The sequence below is a fragment of the Rousettus aegyptiacus genome, unplaced genomic scaffold, assembly GCF_014176215.1.
Source record: "Rousettus aegyptiacus isolate mRouAeg1 unplaced genomic scaffold, mRouAeg1.p scaffold_m13_p_3, whole genome shotgun sequence".
Lineage (NCBI taxonomy): Eukaryota > Metazoa > Chordata > Mammalia > Chiroptera > Pteropodidae > Rousettus > Rousettus aegyptiacus.
Genome location: NW_023416306.1, coordinates 150,187,015 through 150,201,795, shown reverse-complemented (window position 1 = coordinate 150,201,795; position 14,781 = coordinate 150,187,015). Strand labels below are relative to the sequence as shown.

The window sequence follows — 14,781 nt, the reverse complement described above, 5'->3', positions numbered from 1 at the left end:
AAGCAAACAGGGCATGTTTTATGGCTAAGCCTTAGTCTAATCCCAGGTGTGTGGCTGGCTGTGGAGAAGAGGTTGGAGAAATATGCATTGGGGGCCAAGGACCCTACTTGAATGAAAAGGACCTAACATTCAGACTTCTCTCTAGGGGTTTAAAATTATTTGACACTTCCAATGCCTGAGATGGTCAGCAGGCAGGAAGGGACACTGAGGCTTCCCAACAGACAGTGAGGGAAGCCTAGAATGGCAATTTGGATTCCACACTAGTACTGAAATCATCATATTGGAAAGGCTAGTCTGAGTTGACTGTGTCCAAGGCGGGAAACTCTTCCTGACCTAGTCACCTAGCACTTTGAGTGAGCTTTGGGAACAGTAACTGTGTGTATATGAGAAACACAAAGGTGAAACTTTAGGAGTCAAGGCTTTTAGAGGTATGGTAAGACCATTATAACACCCAGGAGGCATGAAATAGTGGAAAGAATTCTAATCTAGTGGTAAGAAAACCTGAGTTTTTGTCCTAGATCTGCTATTGCTTATCAGTATTATCGCTGAGTTATTGAGTGCTAGTGAGTATGCCATTTCCTTTTCTCTGTACCTTAGTTTCCTGTTTATAAAATGAGGGGGTTGGATTAATGGTCCATTACTTGGGATTCTATGAGTGTTACTTTGGGAGGCAACCTTTATGAGATTAGGAGTGCATTTTTATGAGGAAGGTGTGTTGATTAAAAGAATACATAATGTTCATCAGGTATATTTATGACAAAAATTACAGGCCTGTTTTTTTAAGCACCACTGGCATCCTATTTTGGAATCTGGATCTTGATCCTTTTTTCTTTGGAAATAAGCAGTAGGTGGCTTGGCAGAAGAGAGAACAGGTGTGAACGGAGCTAACAGGGGCTTAGGAAAAAAGGACTTGCTTTCTTCAATCAAATGATTTGTGTAGATTTCTATAAATAAAAAAAATAGATTCATTAAAGGGTCTGAAAAATAGGCTTGGGTGGGATATACAATGCAACTTTCTCCTTCCCTTCCTTTCCCTTCCCTTCCCTTTCCTCCCTTCCCTTCCCTTTTTCCTTTCCTTTCCTTCTTCCTATTTTTTCTTTTTCTGGCAAGGCAACCTTTGGTTGACCTCACAGATTGCAAGGACCTTGTCAGTTTACAATCTCTTATTTTTTATTTATTATGCCTACAGCACCAGGTCTTCCTAGGTGGTCTCCCATCCAAGTACTAACCAGGCCCAACCCTGCTTAGCTTCTGAGATCAGACAGGATCGGGTTTGTTTAGGGTGGCATGGCTGTAAACAAGAAAGCTTTTTATCTTAAAAGGTGATATGTCCAGACTCTTTGGTTACAAATAACTGATTGGCTAGTTTACTTCAAAACGTATTTATTTTCTGAGTGATAGATACTGGAATGGCAACAGCTTTAAAAGAACAACTGAATAACTGAGTCCAGGTGATTCCAGGGAGTAGGCTGCCCCGATTCATCGGCCACCCGGGGGCCTTTCCTCTGTGGTGCTGCTGTGAGATGTCCCTCTGTATTTGTCTCAGCTCAAAATTCAGATTCTCTAGAAAGACATTCTGATTGGTCAGCTTAGGTCCTATATCTACCTTGTAGTCAGGGGAGGAGTCCTGTGATTAACAGCCCCACTAGAGGAGCATGGAATGGACTGGGAGCCCCTGAGAAATGTGTGTGTGTGTGGTGGGAGTAGGGTCGAGGAGTAAGGTGATGGGCAGATAAATGTTAGACTCTTAGGCTCTCAAACTTCTCAGGGATAACTACAAGTGACAGCAAATTCGGGTATCAACAAAATGCTCCCCTGAACAACTGGGTAATTTCAGGAGCTTTGAGGGCTGGCTGGCCAGTGGCTGGTTTGTATTATAGAGGGTGAAGTCAACATTTTTTCTTCTTATGAACCTTATAAATATTTGGCATTCAATAATATTCATTGATTGACTGAGTGAATGAATGAATAACACAGCTGTTCCATGGGCCTAAGAAAGGACTTCTGTTCTACATTAGCCTTAATTAAATTAGTTTAGAAATGCTTAATTATAAATCTTTTAGCTGTAAATGATTGAGGCTTATCCATGCTATATTTAGCAAAAAGATCATCCTTGCCGAGATGTCATTTCTGACAGGCAGGGACCACCTTCAACCAAGACCTCTGCCTCTTATTTTCCCTCTTCTCTGAACTCTGCTCCATTCTTCTATTCAAATGTGGCAGTTTGTCATTCTTTAATTTTCAGTCCACCTTGTCAGAAAATCATGCCTCCAGTGTTTGCATCTCCTCTATTCAAGAGTCCAGGATGGCTGAGACTGAGTTACATTCATTTCCATTCTAAACCCAGAGTGGCTACATGGACCAGCTTAGGCCATGGGGCCTGCATCTGGTTCAAACAACCCAAATGGCCAAAAGTGTGCTTGGGGAGGGGGCGCACCTCTGTTACCATGTGGATTTGGCTAAAGGAGCACGTCTTGGAAAAGAAGGGACATTTAAGCAGATAGCACAATTGGTGTTTCTTACAGAAGCCAAATAACAATATTTTCTTACATTTAAATAGTGATTTAAGAATACTTGATATGGGATCATTCTGGTTAAGATAACATAGAAGGTAGATGCTGTGCTCGCCAACTTCCAAGATCACATCAAAATTGCAACAGAACTACAGAACAATCATCACTGGGAGTTACCTGAGGACTGGCTGAGCAGAAGTCCTACAGGTAAAAGGGATGGAAATATGAAATAGGCCAGTCCCACAACTGTGTGTGGGGGTTGAGAATCTGGAAGGCTATCTTGGCTGCAGAGCCCCACACCCCTCCTGTCCTGGGGAGCAAGAGGTCCCAGCTCCACACTAAGTTCCCCAGCCCAGGGTTCCGGAGCCAGGAAGAGAAGTCCCCACCACCTCTGTCTGTGAAAACCAGTAGAGATTGTGGCTGAGATAGAGAGCTATGGGAGTTGCAGACATTCTGCTTAAAGGGCCCATGCATGGACTTGCCACTGACAGACTCAGTCACTCTGAGTTCTGGTGCTGGGGCAGCTGCTTGAGGAGTGCCAGGAACATATGGAGGCAGAAGCTGTCTGGCTTTAGGGAGAGGGCTGGAGGGGCGGTTTTCTCCCAGACAGAAGTGCTGGCAGCATCCATTGTTCCTTGGTTGAGTGCTCCCCATTCCCGGTGTGCAAATGCCAAGGCCTGCCATGCCTGAGTCTCTATTAACCTTGTTAACACAGGTTTCCCTGCCCTGGTGATTCCCTGAGGCCCTGCCCCTCCCAACTTGTGGACCCACCCAAGCCGTTTCCAGTGGTTTATTCCATACAAATGGCCTGTTTTGGCTCATGCTGCCGACTTTCCTAAAATCAAAGGCTCACAAAACCCAAAGAAGCAGCATCTGGCCTCAGTGTGCCTGGTACCTCTTGCCAAACAGTCCCAAGATTGGCACTAGTGGCAGCCAGCCTCAGTCCCTAGCTTGGCCTCAAGGTATATCTAAGCCCCTCACTGGTGGTAGCATCTGTGGCTTGCTTAATGACTCGTAACAGGTGGCCCCAACAGTGCACAGCCTGCTGCTAAACTTGGTCTGCAGCTAGGCTCCTCCCAGGAGGCCCTTGCACCGACACACCTGGTGGCCTGCTTTGACTGGAGCACCATCCAGGGCTGCATCTGAGGAGGACACACCCAAAGACTGGGCAGGCACCGGAGCCCTGCTAAAGTGAATCCTGCTCCGTTGAGTTGGGCCTTCACCAGCCAATCCTCACAACCAATCAGCCCAAGGGTCCATCTCTCCCACTGACATGCAAATAGTAACCAAGACTCGACTACAACAGGAGGGCACACACAACTCACGAGGGATACACCTTTTGCACCTGGCTCATGTGACCAGGGAAGACTGTGCTACCGGGCCTCACAGGACACCTACTGTATAAAGCCACTCTACTAAGACCAGGACACTTAGAAGTCCTACTTCATACAAAGAAACAAACACAGGAAAGAAGCCAAAATGAGGAGACAAAGAAACATGTTCCACATGAAAGAACGGAACAAAGCACCAGAAAAAGAACTAAACAAAATGGAGACAAGCAATCCACCAGATGCAGAGTTAAAAACACTGGTTATAAGGATGCTCAATAACCTTAGGGGAAGAGTAGATGAACTCAATGAGAACTTTAACCAAGAGATAGAAAACATAAAAATGAAGATAGAAAACATTAAAAAGTACCAGTCAGAATGAAGAATACAATAACTAAAAGGAAGAATATATTAGAGGAAATCAACAGTAGATTAGATGACGCAGAGATCGAATCAGCAATATAGAAGATAATGTAGCAGAAAACACTACTCCATCAGAAAAGTAACAAGGAAAAGTATTCAAAAAGGTGAGGATAGTTTAAGGGGCCTCTGGGACAACATCAAGTGTACATTTGTATCATAGGGGTAACAGAAGAAGAAGAAGAGAGAGCAAGGAATCGAAAACCCATTTGAAGAAATAATGATGAAAAACTTCCCTAACCTGGTGAAGGAAATAGACATACAACCCCAGGAAGCTCAGAGTCCCAAACAAGATGAATCCAAAGAGGCCCACACCAAGACACATCATAATTAAAATGCCAAAGGTTAAAGACAAAGAGAGAATCTTAAAAGCAAAAGAAAAGCAGTTATTTACCTACAAGGGAGCTCCCATAGACTGTCAGCTAATTTCTCAACAGAAACTTTGCAGGCCAGAGGGGACTGGCATAAAATATTAAAAGTGATGAAAAGCAAGGGCCTACAACTAAGATTTCTCTACCCAGCAGTTATCATTTAGAATCAAAGGGCAGATAAAGATCTTCTTAGAAAGAAAAAGCTAACGGAGTTCTTCACCACAAAACCAGTATTACAGGAAATGTTAGAGGGACCTTTTTAAGAAGAAGAAAAAACATGTATCAAAAATATGAATAACAAAATGGCAATAACTACATATCTATCAATAAATACTTCAAATGAAAAAGAAATAAATGCTCCGATCAAAAAATAGGGTGGCTGAATGGGTAAGAAAACAAGACTTTTACATATGCTGCCTATAAGAGACTCTTTTCAGATAAAAAGACACACACAGGCCGAAAGTGATGAAAAAAGATGTTTCGTGAAAATGGAAATGAAAAAATATCTGGGGTAGCAATACTTATATTAGATAGAATGGACATTAAAAGGCTATAACAAGAGACAAAGAATGGTCCAGTAATTTCACTTCTGGGTATTTATCCAAAGAAACCTAAAATACTAATTTGAAGGGGCATGTGCATCCATATGTTCACTACAGCATTATTTACAATAGCCAAGATGTGGAGGCCACCTGGTATCCATCAATGGATGAATGGATAAAGAAGAGGTGGTGCATATATATGATGGAATATTATCAGGCATTATAACAAATAAAATAATGAAAACTTGTAATCTGCAACAACATGGATGGACCTAGAGGGTATTGTGCTGAGTGGAGTAAGTCTGATAGAGAAAGACAGATACAACATGATTTCACTTACATGTGGACTCTAAAGAACAAAATAAGCAAATAAAACAGAAAAAACTCAGAGATGCAGAGACTATTTTGAGGATTATCAGGTGGTTTGGGGGTGTGGGTAAAAGAGGGGAAGGGATTAAGAAGTATAAATTGGTAGTTGCAAAATAGTCATGGGGATATAAAGTATAGCGTAAGGAATGTAGTCAATAATATTGTAATAATTAAGTACAGTTAAGTCAGATGGGTACTAGATTTATCGGGATGATCACTTTGTAAGTTATATAAATGTTTAATTACTATGTGGTACACACGAAACTAATATAATATTGTATGTCAATTATAATTGAAAAATTAAAAATATCAAAATTTAAAAAAGAATACTTGATATTTATGATCTCATTTGAGATCAGCAAATCAGGTATTAATAGTCTTTCTTCCATATCTACTTAAATTCACTCTTCCATGAGGTCTATTTTTTAATTTCTGTCTCTCCTATTTGACTGTACATTTATTGAGATCAGAGACCATGTCTATTTATCTTTGCATCTATATCTCTAGTACCTAGCTCTGGGCTCTGTACGTGGTGGCATCTAATGTATGTGTATAAAACTGAATTTCTATTTTATAGATGAGAAAACTGAGGTATAGAGTATTGAATGGATTGTTTCAGAACACAATATTAGAAGCCCAAAGTCTAGTGGCCTCCAGAACAGTCTCAGCCCTCCAAGTGTCTTTGCCAGAGGATGTAGATGAGTAAGCAAGGAAGACAGATTATTAAAACTTTCATTTCCTTGGGAGATGACTCAGGTATCTTAGCTGCCTTACACTTAAACTTGATGGGAGAGAAAGGAAAAAGAGGTCAAGGGAGGTACTGCCTTTAAAAAACCTTTCTGCTATATAGCAGGAGGTAGTCAGAGACTACCTGCAAGCTGGGGCTTTTGGTTCTGCCACTTACCAAATGACCTGGGCAAGTGGCTTCAGCTCTGTGTGCCCATTCTCCCAGAGCTATACGAAGGCTAAATGAGAAAAGGTAGGAGAGAGCCCTTTATAGATGGTAGATCATTATGTAAGTTCTGTTATCTCCCTCCATCCAAACTAGGACAAATAGGAATTGTGCCAGGTAAAGATGAAAAGGGGGAAGTCCCTCTTCTCAAAGATCTAATGGTCAAGGGAGGGGAGCATGTGGCAGTGCAAAGTGGTGAGGGCTCTAAGTATGGGTCATTCCTGCGTGACTTGGGGATAAAGCCTCCTGTATATCTTTAGGATGGTCTGGAAAGGGTTCCCAGAATGCAGAACCATCCCAGAGAGCTAGGTCTTGCAGGATAGGTAGGAATTCACTAGGCAGAGGAAGTTATATTTGCAGGAAGTGGTGGAATTATAACAGGGTGATTATGAAGAGATAGATTTCTAAAAGGGCCCGAGGATGATATTACTACTGTCAGATATTTGTCAGAGCCTTCATATTTATGCTGTAGAGGCCGTACTTGGCTGTCTGATTTCAGGGGTACCAACCAAGAAGGCTCTCTGAAGTCACAGGCTCTTCAGATTCCTTTTCCTTGATTTGCTGGTAGTGTCCATTCTTCTGTTGGCTCCATTTCTTCAGAGCTAGAAGAGAACTTGACAAACAATCTGGTGCCACCCTCTGCACCAAGGTAGATATGGATTGGTATCTTCATTTCACAGATGTGGTCAGTTGTGGGTGAGAGAGGCTATCATTGGTAGTGGAGTACACAGAACCCAGAACTGCTTCTTCTAGAGTTCTTGTTCACCTCTATCACGATGCTTCTTTTCTTTGGTCCCTTTTAAGTTTCAAATCCCCATTTCAGGTACTATTGGAGGTATTATTTATTCACATTTCACATTTCAAGTCTTTTCTTGGCAGCAGGTTATAAAAGAGAAGTTGAGACAGAGAGGAAGCAAGCAGAATAAGATGGGTGAAGGCTTCACAGGCAAAGAGATAAACTTCCTTGGCTGTTAGTAGACTCAGCATCTGTAGCAATCCTACCCTGTGGAAAGGCTCCTTATCCAAACCACAGACCTTGGGGGCTCTGAGAACCAGGACCACTATTTTCAAAGCCAAGCACTGGAAGGAACCCAGGTGTATAATGTTAAGGGTTTGAGGGTTTACCTGAATAACCTGCTATTATTTTATTGTCCTCTGTCCTTTCCTTTTCACCTACCCATACTAATGACCTAATGTCACAGCCTTAAAAGAAAGTTAACAGCCAGGATAGAAGAGCAGGCAAGTGAGGAGGGTATGTGGGCGGAGAGGAAGGGTAAGAAACTGTAATGCATTAGCTGACCCAGCTGTAGCTCATGAGGCCCACAGATGGTGTGGCCTGTGCATGTGGAGCTGCGGGGAGGAGGGCAGGGGAGAGAGGGGTCATTGTTGGAGTGACTGGAGTGACAGGACAAGTGTGGGTTATTAATAGGAACACAGGACATATATTTACAACCAGTGGCTTAAATTAGGGGTGGAACAGTCAATACCTAGCCAAAGATACCTGAAACACATACAGTGATTGTTCTGAACCCAGCTCACTCAGCACAGGTTCATGAGCAGGCTGCCTCAGGTGGCAGCAGCAAGATCTCTGGTGCTTGCTCAAGCGTATGCTGCAATTCTGCTTTTGAGGTGGGCATCATTCCAGGAAGGAAGGAAGGAAGAAGGAAGAAGGAAGAGAGGGAGGGAAGCGGGAGAGAGACAGTGCAGGCAAACGGGAGTGAACGGGATGCTGATATCAAAACCGAAGCTCAGACCAAGCTCCTCAGAGGTTTTCTAATCTCCCATTTCCAGCCTCATGTCCGAATGAGGAAATGGTTCCATTTAAGTATGAGAGAAATTCTGCTTATGACATGCCAGAGGTCCAGATGTGAAGCATGGGAATCTAAACGTTAAGAGGCAGAGAATCAACACAGACTCCCAGCACTGATTCAGGCGGCAGTGGAGAGGGGTGCGAGCTCCCAGTCAGGAATGGTGACATGGATGTGGGATTGAGTCCAAACCTCAGCCTCTCTCTGCACTTTCCTCTGGCCCAGACAGACACCCTCAGTACATCCTCCGCACTTGAAGAGAACCTCCGGACCAGATATTATCTGAGCTGGAGGCTACACTGCTTCTGAAGTGGGCTAGAGGGGGTTGGTCAAAATCTGGGTTTGTAGGGCTGCCAGGCTACTCAGCCTCTCTGAATTTAGGGGGAAGAAACAAAAGGGTGGGGTTGAAGGCTAGGCAGGACTGTCCCAGGTGTCACTCTTTGGCACATCACCACTTGACCCCTGGTGGGGTTATCATCAAAGGGTAGGAGGCAGTCTGCCTCTTCCAATCCAGTGACATTCCAAAAGGGAGCTGCTACAGTGCAGTGAATTTTGCAGAGCTAAATGGCTCCTGCTCCCTCTGCTCACAGCACCAAGGCTGTTCCCTCCTAAAAGTAGAGACGTTGGCCTGCAACATAAGCTGTCCCCTCCTGACAGGAACTAGAGTGGAGGCCTTGGCCCATGGCACCAAGCCTGTCCTCTCCAAACAGGAAGTAGAGAGGAGACCTTGGCTTATGGTACCAAACCCATCTGCTTTTAACAGAAAGCAGAGCGAAGACCTTGGCCAACAGCACCAAGCCACCCCCCTCCTAACAAAAAATAAGTGGAAACCTTGACCCAAGCACGAAGCCTGTTTCTTTCTAAGACAAAAACTAGACTGAGCACCTTGAACCACAGATGCCAGGCCATGACTGTCGTCACGGAACTTGCTTTACTTCAATGGCAGCGGCTACCGCACCTTCGCTGCACTGTGGGTGTCAGGCCACATCTGTCAAGAGAAAATGGCTTTATTGTGGCCGGCAGCACTTGTCACACGTTTAGCACAGTGAGGACGTCAGGCTGCATCTGTGGTTGGGAACATGCTTTACAGCAGCGGCCGTTGAATTGTTATCACACTGCGAATGACAGTCCTGTCCGTCGTTAAGGAACTTGCTTTTCGGCAGTGGCAGCAACTGCTGCACCCTTGAAGTCCTGCAAATGTCAGGCAGTGTCTGTTGTTCAGAAACTTGTTTTTTGGCAGCGGCTGCCACACTTTTGCTTCATTGTGTTCCGTGGGCCAAGGCCTTCTTCATCTACTTCCTGTTAGGAGGGGACAGTTGGTACTGTGGACCAAGGTCTCTACTCTAATTCCTGTTAAAAAAGGATAAGCTTTGTATCGTGGGCCAAGGCCTTTACTTTCTTGAGGAGGGGGCAGCCTTGGTGCTGTGGGCCGAGGTTTCCACTCTGGTTCTGGAGGAATGTATTCCTGCACATAAACTGGGCAGATCTTGGATTCTGTTCCTACTCATACCACTCCTGTAACTTAATGGCTCTGGGCCCCAATTTTTACACAAAGGGCTTATTAAAAGGCCTAGCATTCAGGGTTTGGGTGCAGATGAAAAGGAAAAGGCATGAGAAGTACTTGGCCCAGGCCTGACACACTGATGTGCCCAAGTTTTATTGGTTATTTTGGCTATTATTCCCTTGCAATCCCAGTGCGTCCTTCAACAAAGACAAAGCCAATAGACACCACGAGACCTGGCGAGAAATTTTGGCTTAACACAAAACCAACACTCTTGGGGGAAACAGATTCCAAGTGGGAAAAGCTTGGGAATCAAAGGCAGTTAACTCATGACTTGGTCTATCTCTTGCTTCTACTCACTATTGTGTTCTCAGACTGACTAACCTCTCGGAGCCTCAGTTTCCTTATTAGTAAAGTTGTTAAAAAGAATACTTAGAGCTGAAACTGGGCAAAGTGCTGTAGATGATAGAGGCTTTGTTTATCCCCTCTTGGGACTAAATCAAAGTTGTGACAGAAACATGGAGCAAATAGCAAGCAGAATCGCCTGGGGTCTGGATGAACAAAAGCCTTAAAACTAGGGAGAGAAATAAGAAATCACCCTGGAACGGTAGGAGGTAGGACTGGGCAAACATGTGAGGTGGCCCAGTCCTGAGCAGCTGAGTGGGACAGAGGCTACAGAAACTACAGCCAGCAGCTACAGACGTTTCTCTTAAAGGGCCTGTGTCCAAGACCGGACTTTCGCAGTGAGGGACTTGCTCGCTCTGAGCATCAGCACTGGGTCGGCTGCTTGGGAAGCATCAGGGACCTACAGGGAGACACTAAGTTGTTGGAGCAACGGCTGGGGGCAAAGCTTTCTCCCGGGCAGAAGCGCTGGTGGTATCCATTATTCCTCTGTTGAATCCTCCCTGCTCCCAGTGTGCAGGCACAGCTTCACCAGTCTGAGACATCATCAAACTGGATAACAGAAGTAACTCTACCCAGAGGATTCCCTGAAACTCCACCTCCCCCAACTCGCATCCCTACCCAAGCCACATTCAATTGTGTCCTCAGTGAGTCCTATACCACTTGCTGAGCAGCTCCAAGACCCACTCTAGTGGCAGCTGACCTCAGTTTCTGGTGTGGCTTCTTGAGGAAACTATACGCACAGCATCTGTGGATTTCTTCCTGAATCTTAACAGGTGGCTCCAGAGGGGCACTGGCTGGGGCTAAACTTGACCTTCAGCTGAACCCCTCTCAGGACTGTGCCACTGGACACCTACCACACAAAGCCACGCTAATAAGACCAGGAGACTTAAGAGCTTTGCTTAGTATATTGAAACAGACACAGTAAAGCCAAAATGGGAAGACAAAGAAGCAGAAACCATATGAAAGAACAGAACGGAGATCCAGGAAAATGGAGTCAAGCAATCTAATAGACACAGAGTTCAAAACACTGGTTATAAAGATGCTCAGTAGATGAACTCAGTGAGAACTTTAACAAAGAGATAAAAAGCATAAAAATGGAAACGAAAATTATAAAAGGAAATCAGTCAGAAATGAAGACTACATTAATTTAGACGAAGAGTATATTAGAGGGAATCAACAGGATAGAGGAAGAATAGGATTGAACCATTGATATAGAGGAAAGGGAAGCCAAAGACACCCAGTCAGAAGGGCAAGAAGAAAGAAGCCAAGAATATAATAATAATTTAAAGAGTTTATGGGAGAAAGGTCAATGTAAAAACATCCATGTCATGAGGGTACCTGAAGGAGAAGAGGCAGAACAAAAGTTGAAACCTACTTGAAGAAATAACGATGGAGTCCCAAAAAAGATGACTCCAAAGAGTCCCACACCAAGACACATCATAATTAAAATGTCAAAGGTCAAATACAAAGTGAGAATCTTAAAAGCAACAAAGAAAGACAGTTACTTATAAGGGAGCACGCCTAAGACTTCTCAAAAGAAACTTTGCAGGACAGAAGGGCTTGGCACAAAATATTCAAAGCGATAAAAATACAGGAGCTACAACCAAGAATACTTTATCTAGCAAAGCTCCATTTAGAGTCGAAAGATAAAGAGCTTCTCAGACAAAAATAAGTTAAACCAATTTATCAACACCAAGCTGGTATTAAAGAGATGTTGGACAGATTTCTTTAAGAAGAAAAAACATGTAACAAAATCATCAATAAAGAATGGTAAGAACTACATATCTATCAAGTACCTCAAATGGAAAAGAGTTAAGTGCTCCAGCCAAAAGATAGAGTGGCTGAATCAACAGGAAAACAAGGTCCCTGTATATTCTGCCTGCAAGAGACTCACTTCAGATTAAAAGACACGCAGATTGAAAGGAAGGGGATAGAAAAGATATTGCCTTGATGGACCTAGAGGGCATTGCACTGAATGAGGTAAGTCAGATAGAGAAGGACAAATACCACACGATTTCATGTACATGTGGAATCTAAAAAATAAAATAACAACAAAAATGGAAACTCATAGATACAGAGAATATTTTGAGAGCTACTAGACTGGAGGTGTTGTGAGGATGGTGAAAAAAGAGCAAAGGGATTAAGAAGTACAAAAAGATAGTTACAAAATAGTCATGGAAATATGAAGTATAACATAAGGAAAATGATCAACTATGTTGTAATAAATATTTAAGGGGACGTGGGGTACTAGATTTAGTGGGGTGACCACTTTGTGAGTTATAGAGATCTCTAATCACTATGCTGTACAACTGAAACTAATATATTATTGTATGCCACCTAAAATTGAAAAAAAAAACTTCATTGAATTGTTTAACGTGAATGTGCAACTAATTGTCTATTATATTTCAGTAAAGCTGCGGGGGGCAAGGGAGGGGGAGAAGCCCTACCTTACAGAATTTTTTGAGGGTCCAAAGAGGTAATATAATCATTTCTGCCCTTACTGAGAGCTCACTATGCTGCAGGCACTGCTGCCCATGTATTACCTCACTTAATCATTAAAACCACTTTAGATCACGGGCATTTACATATGTCCAAACTAATCAAATTGCACACACTAAGTATGTGCAGTTCTTTGTAGTTCTCAGTTATACCTCAACAAAGCTATTAAAAATACTTTAGGAAGTAGGTGTCATTTTTTTGTTTGTTTTTAATCTCTATATGGCAGTTGAAGAAACCGAGGCTTAGCAGAGAGGTTAGGTAAATTGTCCTAGGCCACAGAGAAAGTCATAGCAGAACTGGGATTCAAACCCAGGCTGTCTGAGTATGTTCTCAGGCAGTGTACAAGTGCCTATATGTAAAACTGTTCTGGGAACACTGTTTAAAGGTTGGTTATTAGTATAATCTGTGGCATAGTTGACAGGTCAGAGCCATTGTCTCCGTATACTAAATGAGAGCATGTGGATCAGCTCCTAACCTATGGCCTGGTACTTAATAAGCTCTCAGTCATGCTGCCATCCCTGGCCCTTGTCCCCAAGAGAGGACATGATACAAAAGAAAGAATATCAATTCCATCACATACGGAGCTATTCAGGGAGTTGGGATGGGCTGGGAACTGGGGGTTAAGGTAGGTCATAAAATAATAAGAGACCTGTCACACAGCTGCAAGCAATTGCACCTGACCTGGGCATCAATATGATACAAGGGAAGCACTCAAATTGGGATTTCCTCCACCTTTAGTAAAACAGGAAACACAATATAGTTTCCCTGATGTTCCACTGGCCTGACAGACCACCCTCTGGGGCTCCCACTGACCTTATATCAGGCTTTATTGATAACCTGAAGAACACACAAATGTCCTAAAGGTCTAACTTGTGTCAGGAGACTCATGTCTCATGTCTGTGCGCAAAAGTTTTACAAGCTTCACAACTTTAACTACGCAAGGCAGAGCCATTTAAAAAGGTTTCTATGGGTAGAAATCTGGAAAGCCAAGTGCTAAAAACAGGGAGTTTTTTATTATTGGACTTAAATGTTTTCTGATCATTATGGTGCCCTTAGTCACTTTATGGTGTTAATGCTTTCAGTGACTGTTACTACTTAACAGTTCTTGGCTGAACTCCAGAGCTACATAAGCAATGGCCTACCTGACATCTCCTCTTGGGTGTGAATTAGTGACCTCAAACTTCGCGTGCCTAACGGCTGCTGAGATGCTCCCCCATTTTCCATCAATGACAAGGCTATGCTTCTAGTTGCTCAGCCCCCAAAACTTGGTGTCATTCTTTTCTCCTCTCTTTCTTTTATACCCCTTCTGATCCATCTGTGACGCTAGTTGCTCCACCCTCAAAACATTTCTAAAATTTTGACCACCTTTCACCACATCCATTATTGCCTCTCTGGTCTAACACGCTGTTTGTTATCTCTAGCCAGGATTATTGAAGAGCTTCCTCATCGCACATCCCTGCCCTTATTTTTTGCAGTCCATTGTGAATCTAGCAGCCGGAATGTTCCTGTTACAAAGTCAGCCAGATCACAAAACTCTTCCTCTGAAAACCCTTACATGGTTCCCATCTCATTCAAAGTAGGAGTCAAAGTCCTCCTCTGACCCTAAAGTCCCACATGATGTGGCCTCCTGTTCCTCTCCAACATCTTAGTACCTTGTAACTCTCATTCCCACTAGGTTGGCTTCCTTGCTCTTTTATTGACTCCATAGGCACATTCCTACCTCAGGGCCTTTACACTGTTGTCTCCCTCTGCCTGCATGTTCTTGCACCATATCTGTATGGCTGGTTTCCCCAGTTCCTTCAGATCTTTATTTTAAAAGTCACCTTGTTACGCAGGACTTCTCCGGCCACTCTGAAATGTATTCCTTTCTAACATTTCACCCATCCCCTACCCCGCTTTTTCTTTTTAGCATTCATCTCTTTAATATTATATCATGTATTTTTCTTGCTTATCTCTAATTTACTTGCTTATCTACTGATTCTCCCCTATTAGAAGATGAGATTTATGAAGAGATTTTTGTCTATTTTGTTCACTACTGTATCTCTAGTGCCTTGAACAGCACTGGAAACATAG

General features: G+C 43.2%; 1 long non-coding RNA gene and 1 pseudogene across 5 annotated transcripts in view; both read right to left on the bottom strand.

Moving 5' to 3' along the window:
• LOC107508240 overlaps nucleotides 1-14,781 on the bottom strand; it is a 32,521-nt gene that overhangs the window by 13,256 nt on the left and 4,484 nt on the right. The window lies entirely within an intron of this gene.
• Nucleotides 1,181-1,299, bottom strand: LOC118600482 (annotated as a pseudogene).